General features: G+C 40.8%; 1 pseudogene; it reads left to right on the forward strand.

Moving 5' to 3' along the window:
• The window catches only part of LOC139709187 (F-BAR domain only protein 2-like), a 169,081-nt pseudogene extending 154,011 nt beyond the window's left edge, over positions 1 to 15,070 (forward strand).
• The last annotated feature ends 801 nt before the right edge of the window (positions 15,071 to 15,871 follow it).

Below are 15,871 nucleotides of genomic sequence, written 5' to 3' on the forward strand. Positions count from 1 at the left end.
GCATTTTTCATGTTGTTTGCAAGTCTTTCTCAAATAGCGTTTTCCCTATGGAGATCGATCTACTGCATAAATTATTATGCCCATGCACTTCTGATTGAAAGCAAGTTTGAGCTCCTCTCGGGTCTCATGTTCATCTCATACGAGGATTTTACCGCACAGAGTAATTCCGTTGACCGCCAGTCAAGCAACGGGGGCTGAATGGACTGACCATTGCTCCCTAGCTGCTGTCTGCAGCTCCCGGGTGATTTTAGCATTTACTAAAGGGAACATTCACTGAATCACCGTCTTTTGCACTTCTGTCAGCTGGACGGTTTTCCCGGGGATCGAGGTGCACATTTGCTCCTCGACTCTCGGTGCACACACCGAAAGGGGGCGTCGAGGGCGTCATGTACTGTAGTGTATGGATTCTTTTTTCCACGCTCTCCTTTTACGGGGGCAATGTGACCGCCTTGTCAGCTGAGCGGTCAATCCATCAGAAACTGCGAGGCCGAATTCCTCAGGGCCTTCATACAAATTGTCTGCTTCCAGCTCTATGAGCTGGTCGCCGGAGCGGCGTTTGCACTGCCTCCCACGGCCTGTGCTGCCTGCACTAAGCTCTCGAACTCCGCCTTCGGGTCGGAGCTGAGCAGGTGAGTGGTTGCAGAATTCTGGCTGATTGACTCCACAAAGTGCTCAGTAAATCAACTTCGCGGTCACACCGCGAAGGAGCCAGTCTGAAGTGCTCCCGCATGCAGCGCATGGCGGGCTGGCTCAGAGGTTTTGGAGACAGACATCTGTCCATCCATAAAGCGAGATAATTGGGCCGATAAACGTTGAATCTCACTCTTCTGCGCCGAAAGATTAGGCTGCAGCTCTACCTGATATACAGCCCCGATACCGGCGGCTGTGAACCGTTGTCTTCTGTATCACTCAGGTTTGTCACACGTCGAAAAAGATCAGTAAGCGAAGCTTATAACGCACAGTTGCACTGTGCAAGCTAACTCTCTGCCGAACACACGAAGAAAAGATGTCGAATAGTGGGAATACCTGCTATTTATAGGGACCGGGGTGCTAAACTCATTATCATAACAAAAGACTTTGAATTTCCTTGGTGTGATCTCTCTGCCAAAGCACGCAGGAATATGCTAACCCTCTGAAAGCTTGTACGAAGTGTTATGTAATAGAATTCTTATTCCAGTTGAAAAGGCTTTCACATGCAGTGTAGTCCCACTAAATACAAAATGTTGCAGGCTCCTGTATACACAAGAATGTACATTGTATATATGCAGAGACTCCAACTCTCCCGCTTTCGACGGGAGATCTCCTGCCGAAAGCCCATTTTTGCAAAATCTCCCATTCTCCCACTTGAGATTTAATTTCTCCCGCCCTGGCCCTGTGTCTCCCGCTTGAAATGATTTCTTACTTTGTGTCATCGAATGTTGAAAAAAAAAGGCCTTAGATAGCACTAAAGAGCATCTAGAATGCTAGAGCTTCCAGGGCCCTGGACCCCGGCCGCAAGGAGCTTCAATTCACGCTTGTGATGTGCGCATCAAGTTGGTGCCTCCCATTTGCTAGGGGTGCAGGCGGGAGAATCTCCAGATCAGAAGGTGCTTGGGGTTGGAGTCTCTGTATATGTGTGTGAAAATATGTGCATTATTTATCTCACTTGTCCTGCTGTCCATGTGATACCAATGGCTGTCTTTTCTCTACAGTTTCAGCTATTTTTCACAAAACATTATGCACAGAAGGCTATGCACACACACACAGAAAAATAACAAAAGAAAAAGCAAACATTTTGAAGATGCATGCCTATTTTTTCTTCATGTGAACTGGTGGTTGAAAGGTGGATGAATACTGAATATGTTATGGTACCTATTGCAAAATATCTGTATGTCTGGAATCTAACACATGAGAAAATGGCAGTTATTGTGATGTAACATTCACCTGTGTAGTGCACCTGTTGCTCTGATGCCTTTGCCTTACAGATTCTTTCTAAACTTTTCACTTTTACCTTCCCTATTTACTTCAACATAAATGTACAGTTTGTTGGACCAAAATGTGCAATGTGTGTGTTACAGAAAATAAAACCAGACCAACAAACAAACCTGCATGTGTAGTATGTGTTCCTTAGTGACTGATCAATATTGTGTCTATCTATACATAGAATGTTTCCCAAGTTTGCAGTAGTGCAGTACCTAGCGATATACACACATTGTTCTAATTGTGAGATTTACACACATTGCTATGATTTGTATGCAGTTGTTATTGTGGCATGTGATGTCTAGTATAAATATACCGTTCATGCCATAGTCTTTTGAGGTTTCCGTCTATTGGATACTGCTGTGCCAGATATGTAGCACAGCATTTTATGTTTTGTCCAAGGCTAATGCTGGTTTTTTCCCCAACCTCCCAAAATGTACAAGTTTGTAATCATGTTTTTGCCCTTTACCCCCCCCCCCCCCCCTACAAAGTCTACCTCATCCCTTTTGTTATTGCTTGGTTTGAATGTTACCAGTTCTACCAGTCACCTGTACATATATTCCAGACCGGCCAAGTCTCCTTGATTCTGCAGAAAGCTCCATGAACAATTTGTTATCTCTCCCCATATTCTGACAAGAAATGATAACATTCTCCCTGAATTGTTATTTCACCTCCTGAGTTGCATGTAGTGTAACACAGAAGTACATGTATCTCCCTGAATGTTGTTTGGAATCTCCCTGGTTTTTAATAGTATGTTGATGTTTAGAGGCCAGATATTTTATAACTCTGATCAGTGTGTGTTTGCAATACGATGCACAATTTGAAATCAGACGTTGTGTTCCTGTTGCCTAAGTGTTCAGATTTTATGATTATTTTTTTTCTTATCTCTCCCCCACCCACTCTCCCACCTTCCGCCCTTCACGCACACCTTCCTCGACTCCCAGTAGACCTACTTCAGAGTCCGACGACGCTGAGCGATTCGCTGCCCCCCCGCCCTCCCGGCCAAACAGAGGCACAGTATAGGCAGCACGTTTGCAGCGGCAGCAGCGTCATCGGGGAACATCCCCACCCTCCCCGCCAGACCCTCGTCCAGACCCCAGAGCGGAATGCAGGTCAGTGGGTTGCCGTAGTAACCGCATCATTTGTTTGCAGGGTGATGATTTGCCTAGGAACTGCATCATTTTGCACTGTGCAGCATAGGCATCTTTCCAGGAAGAGTTTTGTTGGAAGTTGGTGGATGACAGGGCATAATTTTTTCATGCTCTCAGTTGTGTAATTTTAGTCATGAATAATTAAGAATGATGAAAAGGAATCTTTTGTATGTTACATGGTGATGTGAGATTTTTTTTTTTTTTTTTTTTGGGGGGGGGGAGAAAATATTGTGATTTTAATACCCAGTCAGAATTATAGGAAATATTCTTCAGTAAAATACAACGGTCAAAAAGTTGACACAGGAATGGAGAGATTCTGACACGATGACGGGCTGTTTACAGACTTTTAATCTTTCAAGGACAATTGGGAGAGGAAGATAATAGTTACGTTCAGACGGGAGCCCGTAACTTCGAAGTTAGGAAACTTCGAGGTTAGAGCTTGTAGTTAGGGACCGTGAAGACGCACTCGTAGTTAGCAAACCTCGAGGTTTGCTCGATGTTTCGAGCCACGAGAAATCTTATGGTTAGCGCTCTAACCACGAGCCGCGGGGGGTCCCCACTCGTAGTTAAGCACCGTGTGGACACAAAAAACAACGAACTCGAAGTTAAGAGTGGATGACCTCGCCGTAAACCCCAGCCCCCACAATTTCCCTCTGCTTCCGGGTCAACCTCCCAAACGTACACCACAAATACACTACACGTGAAAAACCTATGACGCACGACACAACAACATCATCTTTTCTTCCCATGCGCTTGATCTCTGAAACTGAACACGTCGAACTCGCTACTGTATTTCATATTCTTTTCCAACGCTAAAAAAATGTTTTCGATGAATATCTTCATAAAGGCAAAAAGTCATCAGTGCAGTGCTATCTCTGCATACCATGACAGCGAAAAAGAGTATCTGTAAGCGAGTCCGACAGGGTTGGACTAAAGAATAAATAGACGCCTTGTTAGCAGTGTGGGCTGAAACTTCCGGTTTTGTGGTTTTAACATCGAGTGGGACCCACTCGTAGTTACGAGGGGCAGAAGCTTAACCTCGAGGTATCGTAACCTCGAGGTTTAGATTCGTCGTGTGGACACACGTCGTAGTTAGGGGGCAAGAGCTAAACCTCGAGGTTTCCTAACCTCGAGGTTAGGGCCTGCCGTCTGAACGTAACTAATGAAAGTCTACTCCTAGCTTCCAGAAGGAGGTGGGGGGGGGGGGGAACAAAATATGAATGGGTTCATCCATGGCAACTAAAGCCCTAATAGAAAACAAATTCCATCAGTGAAATACTTCAAATAATGAACTTTGTGGTTTCACAAGAGGTTGATATTCTAGTACCATTAGCAATATGATGAACATCTCAAACTGGTAGGGCATCCACGTTTTAAAGATATCTTCTCCTGTGTTGCCATGGTTACCCTCCTCATCCAGTCTCCTCCGCTGGGAGAGGGCCACAACCTCCCGAGGCAGGACAGTAACTCCTCCCTCTCGGGTCTGACTCCGTTCAACGCCACCACCGTGGTGGGCGGGTCCAGGGGGCCCAGCCCCCTCACCCTGGGGATGAGTGACACGATACCCATAGCAGCGGCCTTCACCGAGTCCGTCAACGCCTACTTCAAGGGCAACGACCAGTCCAAGTGAGTATAGCTACCTGGAGGGAGAGAATCTGTGCAACAAGTCATCAGCACTTTGCTTCTCTGTATTTGAAGTGCAGTTTCCTCCAGTGTGCAAGTTGTCTTTCAAAAAGACATTAAAGCAGTCCAACAGTTTTGTTTTTTGGGTTTTTTTTAGGGGGGGGGGGAAGGGCAAGGACATTAAAGGACACAAGTTCACCTTCATAAACATGTGGGTTGAGTGAATGCAGCAATATTAGTAGAACACATCAGTGAGAGTTTGAGCAAAATCGGACAATCCATTAAAAAGTTATGAATTTTCGAAGTTTTCTGCTCAGTCACAGCTGGATGAAAAGACTACTATAGCTTGTGATGTCACATGAGTACAACGATATAAAGAAAGAGTAAAGAAAATTCAACATATTTCCATTTTTCTCCCATAACAAAAGAACACTCGACTTCTCTCTTTTAGAAGGCAGGGGGAATAATATTACCCTTAACATACGTCAGTAGCAAGTCGAAGAACTGTGCACTTTATTCAAAAAGTAAAGTTTTGTGAAATTCTCTTTTTATTTTCCTTATATAGTTGTACGCATGTGACATCATACACTGTAGAAGTCTTCTCTTCCAGCAGTGACTGCGCAGATACTTAAAATATTCGTAACTTTTGAACGGATTGTCCAATTTTCCTCAAACTTTCACTGATGTGTTCTACTAATATTGCTGCATTCTCTCAATCCTTATGTATATGAAGGTGAACTTGTCCTTTAAATAAGAAACATGTGAAATGGGAAAGTTTTATGTGTGTTCCCCTACTAAATAATGGTATTGGTTGCAGCCTCATTAGCAAATTTGCTGAGGTGAATATGTCATTGACTCACTAATGTCATCAACTCACTACTATCCTCTGGGTTGCAATAGATGAGTTGCAATGAAAACAGTTATACACAAGAATCTTTGATTTGAATAAAAATTGCAGTACCCACTGCTATAAGGGATCATAACCATCACTGGCTATTGGGCAGAAGCTCGGTAGTCTAGTGGATATGATCTCTATCTAGCAGTCAGGATGTTGTTGGTTTGAATCCAGCCTGAGTATCTATGCCCATGACTTCTATCTTGGCTACTATTAAAACACTGAATAATCAGTGTTTATTTATGTCGTTAAAGGGGACTTTTTTTCTCCATCTGTTGCGACAAGTAGAGATTGCATTTTGAAGCAATGCTTTAAACTAGTCTGATCAGTTGGTTAAAGGGATTGTATAGTATTAAGTGAGATGAGGATTCAACTTTTTAATTTTTTGCAAGATACATAGAAACCACTTCAGGAAATGTAAAAGAGCATACAATTCTATTATAGAGGAAATCAACATTTGTTTTTGATGAAAAGTAGTTTTGATATAGCTGAGATATCCAAAATCAAAGTAAAAAAAAGCAATCCTAGTAAAAGGTGGGTCCCACCTTTTATTAGGATTGCTTTGTGTTGGATATCTCAGCCATTTGAAAACCCATTTTCTTCAAATAGATTTTGCATTCCTCTTTGTGTTGGATATGTCAGCCATTTAAAAACCCATTTTCTTCAAATAGATTTTGCATTTCTCTTTAATAGAATTATATGCTCTTCCATATTTCATGAGAGGTTTCTCATTATCTTCATGGAAAAAATGTTTGAAACCTGAAACCCATCTCAACCAAAACTATACCCTCCCTTTGTATGTAGAAATGTGATAGAAAGTCTCATGTAAAGTTTAAAGGGAGTTTCAGACTCTCACTGGGAGAGGGTTAATAATCTGTCACTCGTTCTGTCTCTCCGTCCCAGGTGTATGGTCAAGATCACCGGTGACCTGATGCTGTCCTTCCCAGCAGGCATCATCCAGGCCCTGACCTCTAACCCCCAACCTCCCATGCTTGCCTTCAAAGTCAAAAACACCAGTCGGTTAGAACAAGTGTTACCCAACAAACAGCTCATTACCAGGTAAATGATTAGCAGCGTGTTCACACACCTGATGCATAATTCAGGCCATTTGGCACACTCTTGGAATTAAATGGTATTTTAAGAGAGACTGTCAGGAACATGTTCTCTGTATGTAATCCTCCAATTGATGTTAAATACGTACATTTATGTATTGGCAACTCCTGTCATTACGAATTCCATGCGACTGGCAGTTTTTTTTGGTTTTTTTTCATAATATCAAAATTTTGTTATAACCAAACGAATGGAATATGTAAACATTATATAGATGATGATTTTCGGACTTGAATATTTACTTCATTGTAACAAAATTTTGTTACAATGGTTGCTGTGTCCCCTTTCCCTTTAAACAGGAGCACTTTGTCCATGCATTGTCCATTCCCTAATATGACAAATGTGCATAGTACTAAATCTAATGAAGAACCATTTGAGCTTATTTCCTGGACATCTTCTGTGGGCACATGGACATGTGATGCATACATCATGATGTAAAATCACTGGGTGTAATGTACAGGCTAAAAGAACAGGAAGAGATGCCATTTGAAGGTTTACTTTGATGAATAGATTTATGAATTCTGGCCTTTTTTTTCTTAGTATATTCTGTTACATTGATGACAAAGGTTCATATGTATCTTTGATTGTGTTCTGTCAAATTCTCATGAAACAATTTGTGTGGGTTTTTTTTGCAATCCCCATTCATATATTTTTATCGTATGAATATTCTCATTCTTGTTTGACTTATCCAAATTTAGTCTTTTTCTGCTTTATACAGAGAATTGTTGCAAAAGAAAAGGTATGATAAAATTATACAATGCCAACTATCTGCTCATGTATCAAATTCTGTTCTGCTCTCTTCAGTGATGCCACGCAGTCTACATCAGAGAGTACAGCGTATATCTTTAACATGTCCAACCTAGTCACCTTACTCAAGCACCAAGTGGAGAAGAATGCAGCTGCCTCCTACTTCAATGTCGATATCCTCAAATATCAGGTAACCTCCCACGTCGGTTTGGATTTTCACCGACGTGTCCAATAACGCTTACCTCATTATATTGTTGATTCCCTTTATAGTTTACTATCAGGTACTGTATGTGCCATATATCTAGCAAGTCTTTTTATTTTTCCTATGAGGATTTCCTGATGATTTCACGAGTGGTTAGATTGATGATCGTGGAGTACAGATGCTAGTTTGCATCTTGTGTATGTATTTATGTGCTGCGTGGCAGTACATAAACACGTGCATGTCACAATAGCTATTCTTGCATTTCTAGTCAGGGGTAGCAGAACTTTTTTTTTTTGATTGAGGAGGGGAGGAGGGGAGGAGGGTTAATTTTTTCTTTCCATTTCATTTATTTCCACAATTTGAATAAGGTGATGTGTGAAAATAGTATACAAAACACACAGAATGCATGTGTGTGTTTTCTACATATGATGATGATGTTAGAAAACTTCTAAGTGTGGAGGAAGAAGCAGTGGCCACTGACCTGTCGTGGCTTCTCCAGGATATTAAAACCAATGTAACAATTGTGTTTTTTAAAGTGAGACAGAGGAAAACAAAAAGTTGATAGAATTGCCCTCTCTTGGAGGAGCCTTTTGAGAGATCTTTAAGTTTATTTGATACTCAATGCCATCATGATCACAGTCTCTCCTTTTGTCTGTTATAGGTTAAGGCAGAGGCGGAGGGTAAGTCAACGCCCCTCCACCTCTCCAGCTACTGGAAGTGTGAGGCCACGACGACTGACCTTAGAGTGGACTACGCCTACAATGCCTCGGCCATGGACAAGGCCAAGTCGCTGACCGGCGTATCCCTCATCGTGCCCGTGGACGGCGGAGTGACCGTCATGCAGTCCAAGCCAGCGGCCACATGGTGAGTGCTGACCGCCGCACCCTGGTTTGATTGATAAATTCAGCGTGGCTGCAGCAAAGTCAGGACTCGATCAATGTCAAGCAACCTCATGACAACCTCATGACCAGTGTGGTCAAATTGTTTACAGGTCTTCCAAACTCACTTTTTTCAAATTTCATCTTCTGATGATATTTCATGCTGAAATGGCATATGTAATACAATGCATATCATTCCAAAGGTGTACAGGTTCTTGCTGAGAGAAACAAAGACATTTCTGACATTTCTATCCTGTGTAAAAAATTTAATTTCAGCATCTTCCAGAAACCCTGGGGGGTGTAAGAGAGCAATACAATTGACAATTTATCTTGACTTCAGTGTTTTGTAACACATACTACACAGGATTTTACCAATGCCTAAAAAGTTCCTAAAAGTAAGAAGTTTTTGTAAGATAGACCGTAAACTTATCAAAACAGGCACATAGATGAAAACAAGTATGATAAAAAGGAAAATACATACTGTATAAGAAAATGTAAAGGAACTTTTCAAATCCTCACATTATATGAACAAGAGAAATTGATATTTTTTTTCTTTGAACTAGAAAAATTCATGTAGTGAAACAGTATTTATATCACTCTGTACTTGTAACATCACAAATTCTTGGAAAGTTCCCATGTGTAGAGAGGAGTACATGGAATAAACCAAAACATTTAAAAATTCATGTCCTTTGAACAGATTGTCAAATTTTCTACAAGTTTATTCGCAAACAGTGATTCACTCTTTTGCAATGACTTCCTCCACAAAATGTTTTTTTTTTTAGTATATATATTTTATTTTGAGGGGGCTTCTTCTTTAAGGACAACATCTTGTAACAAACAAGTCTTATCATGTAGATCATGGTGAAGATGTCTGATCTGTGACGTGAGGAGTGACCTCACTGCAGGCTCTCTAGACTGCAATCACTGGAAGCCATTAAAATGGATACATAAAAATTCTCCTGGCCTTGTTCTTTTTCTCTTCTTTCTGTTTGTGAAATTATATGAAAGTTGGGGAGGGGGAAGCTTGCATGGTCAAGAGTTTTGCCCTTCTTTCTATTTTCTTTTTAAATAAATTTCTACAATGTATAAGGCAGGATTCAATCTTGAAGAGTGTTAAGGGAATGTTAAAAAGTGATCACCAGTTATATGTGAGTATGCATGTTTAATACATGTATGTGCATATATGTATGTATGTATGTATGTATGTATGTGTGTAACAGGGCCGGCAGAGTGTTTTCAAAAGTGGGGAGCCCGCTTCCAGGTTTCATGAGCTAACGAGCAAAAAAAAAAAACAGAAAAAAACAACAGGTCCTCAGCTCATCTCTCCCCTTCCATTTCCGGGTTTCTTCAGCTGACAAGCAAAAAAAAAAACAAAAGTCCTCAGCTCATCTCTCCCCCTTCCATTTCCGTTTTTTTTTTCAGCTGCTGAAAGGCAAAAAAAAAAAGGGTCTTCATTGGAAAAACATAACCTTACCGCGCTCACACTTCAAGATCTCTATCTATTTCTATTTACTGCCACTTACGTACTTCCAGGTTCAAAAAAGTGTGGGAGCCCAAAGTGATGACACCTTATGTATTCCTTTGTATGGTGCACAAAAAGTGTAGGAGCCCGAGCCCCCACGGCCCCGACGGTTCCACCGGCCATGTGTAATGTATTTAAGCCTCTGTGTGCCACATTAATTCATTGTCCATAGGTATAGTGTGTGACATTTGTGCACATTCTGACTCTTTGGCATTGGAAAGGTTAAATGAGATGTTAAGTACCCTTTGATTATTCAAATATACATGTACTATAGATTGATAGCGCAATAATAATGATAATGAAAGAAAGAAAGATATCATTCAGAGGGGTGAAGGTTCAGGTGCAAGTTTCTTCACGTTGTCTCCCTCTACAAATTAAATTTGGTAAGATCGCAACTGCTGATCTGTAGATCAACAAATTCAATTTGCAGAGGGAGACAAAGTGAAGCAACTTGCACCTGAATAATGATAATGATAATAATTACTTTTTATGTAGCGCATTTCAGAATTATTTGTGTTCTGCTCATTTCTTCACCATATGTTTTATGATTCCCATTTTTTCCTACATATAGGAAAATACGAGGAAATTTTGTTTTATTTTGTAGGACCCTCTGTAGTACCCTCAGTAAAAGCAAACGATGTTATGCTCCTTGTCTTTCTATCCAGGTCATCGGAGAGCAAGCGTGTGTTATGGAAGCTTGGAGAGATCTCACCCACCAGCGAGTCGGGGTCCCTGCGGGCCAGGTTCGAGCTGGCCGAGGGGCCCAGCAAGCCGGCCACGCTGGCCGTCCAGTTCAGCAGCGAGGGCGCCACTCTATCTGGCGTGGACATCGACCTTCTCAACACCTCCTACCGACTGTCACTGGTCAAAAAGAGGTTCTGTACAGGTGAGGCTGAATTTCAGTGCATTCAATTACTGTAAAACGAGGAATGTTCGCATGCATTTTAATTTCGCGAGAGCCAAGATTCGCGAAATTAAAATGCACGCGAAAGTTCTTGTCTACACTATATGCATTGAATGATAAAGGCAACTCGCAAAAATTTCATGCTGCGAAAAAGGCCGTCGGCTCCAGTTCGTGAAAATTTCGTGCCGCGAAAATATCTTGTTTTACAGTAGTCCCCATGGTTAGTGGAAAGATTTTCTGCAGTGCAGGTAAATGCCCTCTTCTGACTGTACTTCTGCTGTACTGTAAAAGCTGTTATTTTCGCAAACAGATATTTTCGCAAATGTGGAGGTCACAGACATTTTCCCAAGATGTTGTTTTTGCGATTTGACTCCGAGGCTATCATAGATCTGTTCGCCCCGCCACTGTACTATAAATTTACTTAGAATGTACAACTGAGTGCACAAGGATACATAATGCGATTGAGATCAGGGCCCCATTTCATAAAAGATGTTAGGATGGCAACTCTTGCTGGAATGGCAACTTCCCATAGCAACAGCCAATCAGGAAGCTGGGTTCTTGTTGTTGCAATGACATTTGCCATCCCAGCAAGAGTTGCTATCATATCAACTTTTTATGAAACAGGACCCAGGTGGGATATTTTTCAAGTGTTGTTAAATTTGTAGCCCCAAAATGACTCACGGACTTCGGAAAAATTATACCCTTGCAAGAATGACAGCTTTTTGCAGTAATTGTCAAGGTATCGGCACGAACCATGCAAACCGAAGCAGCAATTTATTCTCCTTTTTATTGAGTAGTAATGGCGTGTGGCATTCCATGACAGAGCAACAACTGTATGTAGTCAGCCCTATATATGTTCTGTATTTCGTAGAGTAGGCCAAAACACTGTGCATGTAGGGCTCAAGTAAAAACTAGAAGAGCGCCTCCACAAGGTGATTATTTTGCATTTTTTACTTTTGTTTTGTTAAAGCGGGGGTGGGGGATGGCGCTTCCGTTCTCTTTATCTTTCTCTTTGTGTAGATGATATGTGTAGACTTTCAAGGGTGCCTGAATCATCAGAGCTGTAATCATGGTTGTGCGTGCATGGCATTTTACTGGTTCAGGTACTCTCTGCCAGTAATTAATCAGATGTTGTTATGTGGAACATGGAATCTTGTGTCTTGCTATAGTCACGCTGTTTTTGCACCACACAAAGCCAACCTTCAGATAATTTTGTTGCCGCTCATAAATTGGAAGAAACCATACAAAGATTTCTGGAGTCAGATGTTGTTATGTAAGACAGGGAATCTTGTAGTTCATGAAGTGGCAGATGTACTGGTAATTATCCCAAATAAAGTCACCCTTGAGGTGACGTTGTTTGTGGTTGATGCTTAGAAGAAACCCTTTCAACATCTGTCAGGCCAATCTATATCATACTTGATGGCAGTCGTGCATAAAAACATCTGCTTTAGGTTTCATCTTTATTCTCTTGTTAACCTCTTTCTGGCACTCTGATTCTTCTTCTTTGTTCTATTATTGTCTCAGTGTCTCCTCTCTTTGTTGTGATGTTATATTTTCCCTTTGATTCGTCCCATTCTCTTTCTCTCTCTCTTTTTATCAAGTTTTTTGAAGAGTTTTCCTAAGTTTCATACTTGGGTCATTATATCACTTTGGTATATTACAGCTCTTTTCTTTCTTCTCTCTTTCCGTGCATATATGTGACCCTGCACCTCAAAACAAACAAAAATTCGCCAGATATGAATTTTAGTTAAGACCATATTCTTAAAGAGCAGACTTTAAGCTTTAAAATGATGTATAACTCAAATCAAATGGACTCTCCTAACTTATCTAAATGTTGGAAAGAAAGCACAAAGGCTGCAACACAAGTTTGGTATCACATCTCTTACTTATAAATGGTTTGAATCATACTTGAAGCAGAGAAGGCAGACAGTTGTAATAGAGAAGTTAGAATCCTCTGCTCATGTATTAGATATCGGTGTCCCCCAGGGCTCTGTGGTTGGCCCAATGTTGTTTACCATGTATTCTTCTCCTTTACACGATATTATCATGTCCAACCGAATGTCAGGGATGTGTTATGCTGATGATACTCAGATATACATTTCATTTCAACCTTGTAACATGCAGGATGCAATCTCTCGAGTAGAATGTTGTATCAAAGAGATTAAACTATGGTCAATCCAAAATGGTCTTAAACTGAAAGATGAAAAAACTGAGATCTTACACCTTACATCTCGATTTCGCAGAAGAATGGAACTTCCTGCTATAAAGATTGACAGTACTTCCATTGTACCTGGTAAAACAGCCAAAAACCTTGGTGTGATATTCGATCAGAATATGGTCATGGACAAATTTGTTTCAGAGAAATGTAAATCAGCATCCTTCGCTTTATATAAGCTTGGAAAAGTTCGTCAGTTTTTGGATGTTAAGACCACTAAGAAGCTTGTTCAGGCTTTTGTTATATGTCATTTAGACTATTGTAACAGTTTGTTGTATAATATCTCTGACTCACAGTTACATAAACTCCAGGCAATTCATAATGCAGCTGCAAGATTGATCACCCGCACAAAGAAGAATTCTCACATAACCCCCATTTTGAAACATCTCCATTGGCTTCCTGTTCAGTCACGTATAGTTTTCAAGATACTGTTACTGACTTATCAGTGCCGCCATTCAATGGCACCAGAATATCTCAGTATTATAAAGTTCTTGGTCAGGTACGCTCCCTCTCGTAATTTAAGATCAACTCAGAAAAATTTTCTCCAATGTCCTATTATCACAACAAAGTTTTATGGTGAGCGATCTTTTGCCCATGCTGCTCCCACACTGTGGAACGCTGTTCCGTGTTATATAAAAGAAGCTCCCACAGTGTTAAAGTTTAAAACTGCTCTCAAGACATTTCTGTTCAAAAAGTATTATGAATGAGTTTGGTTCTGCATTTATGGTACACATATTGTACACTGCATTTCTTCTTTCTACTTCATCCCTCTCCTTAAAGCGCATAGAGACACCACGGTAGTGATATGCGCTATATAAGCACTGTGTTATATATATATATAAACTCAGAAAAAGTGTGAACTGAGAAAAGAGGCTCTGAAGTACAGTGTCTATTCAAGCGCTTAATCTTTGCCAAACCGTGCTGGCTGTGCGATGAATGGGACAAAAAACAGGAAGTAAACCACCAGAGTAACAACAATGAAGGGATTATCAGATTAAACTGAAATTAAGCATGCCTCATTAACACATTCTGTCCATAATTAATGCCAACTTTCAAAGTAGTAGCGCCATCCTTTCAAAAGTTATTAGAGTTGAAAGTGAAGAGTGTGGACAAGGTTTTTCAGAAATGAAAAAGGGATTCGTAAGACACACCTAATCACACTATTCTACCGAAAATGTTCGAGATAAACTGCTAAAAAAACACACTTTCCTGCCCGTTTTATGATGCCAAATTTTAGCATAATGTAAAAGAAGACCCGCTCTTTCAGAAAATATGAAAAAGTCAAGTTCGGCTAGGTTGACCCATTTCACTTATTTTCAGTCCTCACGCAAAATCAGTGTATGCGACTTTATGTTCGTTTTGAGGTGCACGGTCACATATGTTCTGCTTTCTCTGTCTTCGCTTTATATTTATTCCTCTCTATCTATCTATGTTCTTATCTATTAATTTATTCTGTATGTGCATATTTTCATATATTTCAATATATTTTTCATTTATCTATGCATATACACGTATCTATCTTTGTATCTGTGTATGCACATCTCTCTCTCTTTCTTTTCCTTTCTCTAATACATGCTTTCCCTGTCTTTATCTCACATCCTTCTTGGTTTATATCTGACATTACCCATATGTTCCAAATTTCTTGTTTTATGTTTCTGCAGGGAAGTACCTGTCTGAGAGCTAACAGCCGGCTGAGTAGAGAGTGGGAGAGGGATAGCCAAGCACGTTCTATATAGGTACTTACACTGAAGGCTACGGAGCCATCACAGCAAGAATGTAATATAATATGTATATCCAGTCTTGCTGGCATCATGTGACTGCAGGGCCCTTCTATGATTCAGCAATGGTGTGTCAGGTGACCATGGAGGAGGATCATGTGACAGACATCATGTGACCTGGACTAATGCCTCCATGATGGGCCTACGGAGACACTTTATGAACTCGGAAACCACAGAGGGCGCCATGAAGGAATGCGCTCAGAAGAGCCCTTTATTTGGGGCATTTTTAGAAATTATTATTATTATTCAGCTGTGACGAGAAAAGTGAATTGTAAGAACGGCAATTGAGACGAGACTCCAGCATGAGAGGAACTGGAGACAAATTAGCCGTGCAAACTGCCTCCATGGTAGAGTGTGTAGTGTTTAAGGGTTGTTTCCACTAGTTGTGAGTAGAGTGGGCTGTACAAGCTGCAGTCAGGGAGTAACGTTCATCAGATCTTGATCACACGCAATGACTGTATCCTGTGGCACTGCACCCTGTTTGAAAGTGTTTTCAAGGATCTGTGGGTCAGCGAGTCTCTGGCATTACAAAGGATTCTCTCTGAGAAAGATGGAACGAGGGAAAGAAAGAGGGGAAGAAAGATGAACAACATCTTCTGATTTCTCTCCATCACGCCAGTAGAAGACAATTTAGTCCACGTCAATATTCACCACTATTGCTGAGAAAAAAAAGAGAGAAATACACACCCACACATATACACAGATACTTTGTTTTTCAATAATCTTGATTTGATTTCCGCAACAATGTAACATAACATTCATCTTGAATGAGGTCACCAAAATACAATCAATAAGACCATTAAAACAAAAGCATATACAGCAAAAATATCACTCACACACACACACAACATACACACATAGAATTAATGACCGTCTTAATTGCCAGA

The sequence above is a fragment of the Diadema antillarum genome, unplaced genomic scaffold (genome assembly GCF_040938485.1).
Source record: "Diadema antillarum isolate AM-2024a unplaced genomic scaffold, OU_Dant_1.0 seq00001411_RagTag, whole genome shotgun sequence".
Classification (NCBI taxonomy): domain Eukaryota; kingdom Metazoa; phylum Echinodermata; class Echinoidea; order Diadematoida; family Diadematidae; genus Diadema; species Diadema antillarum.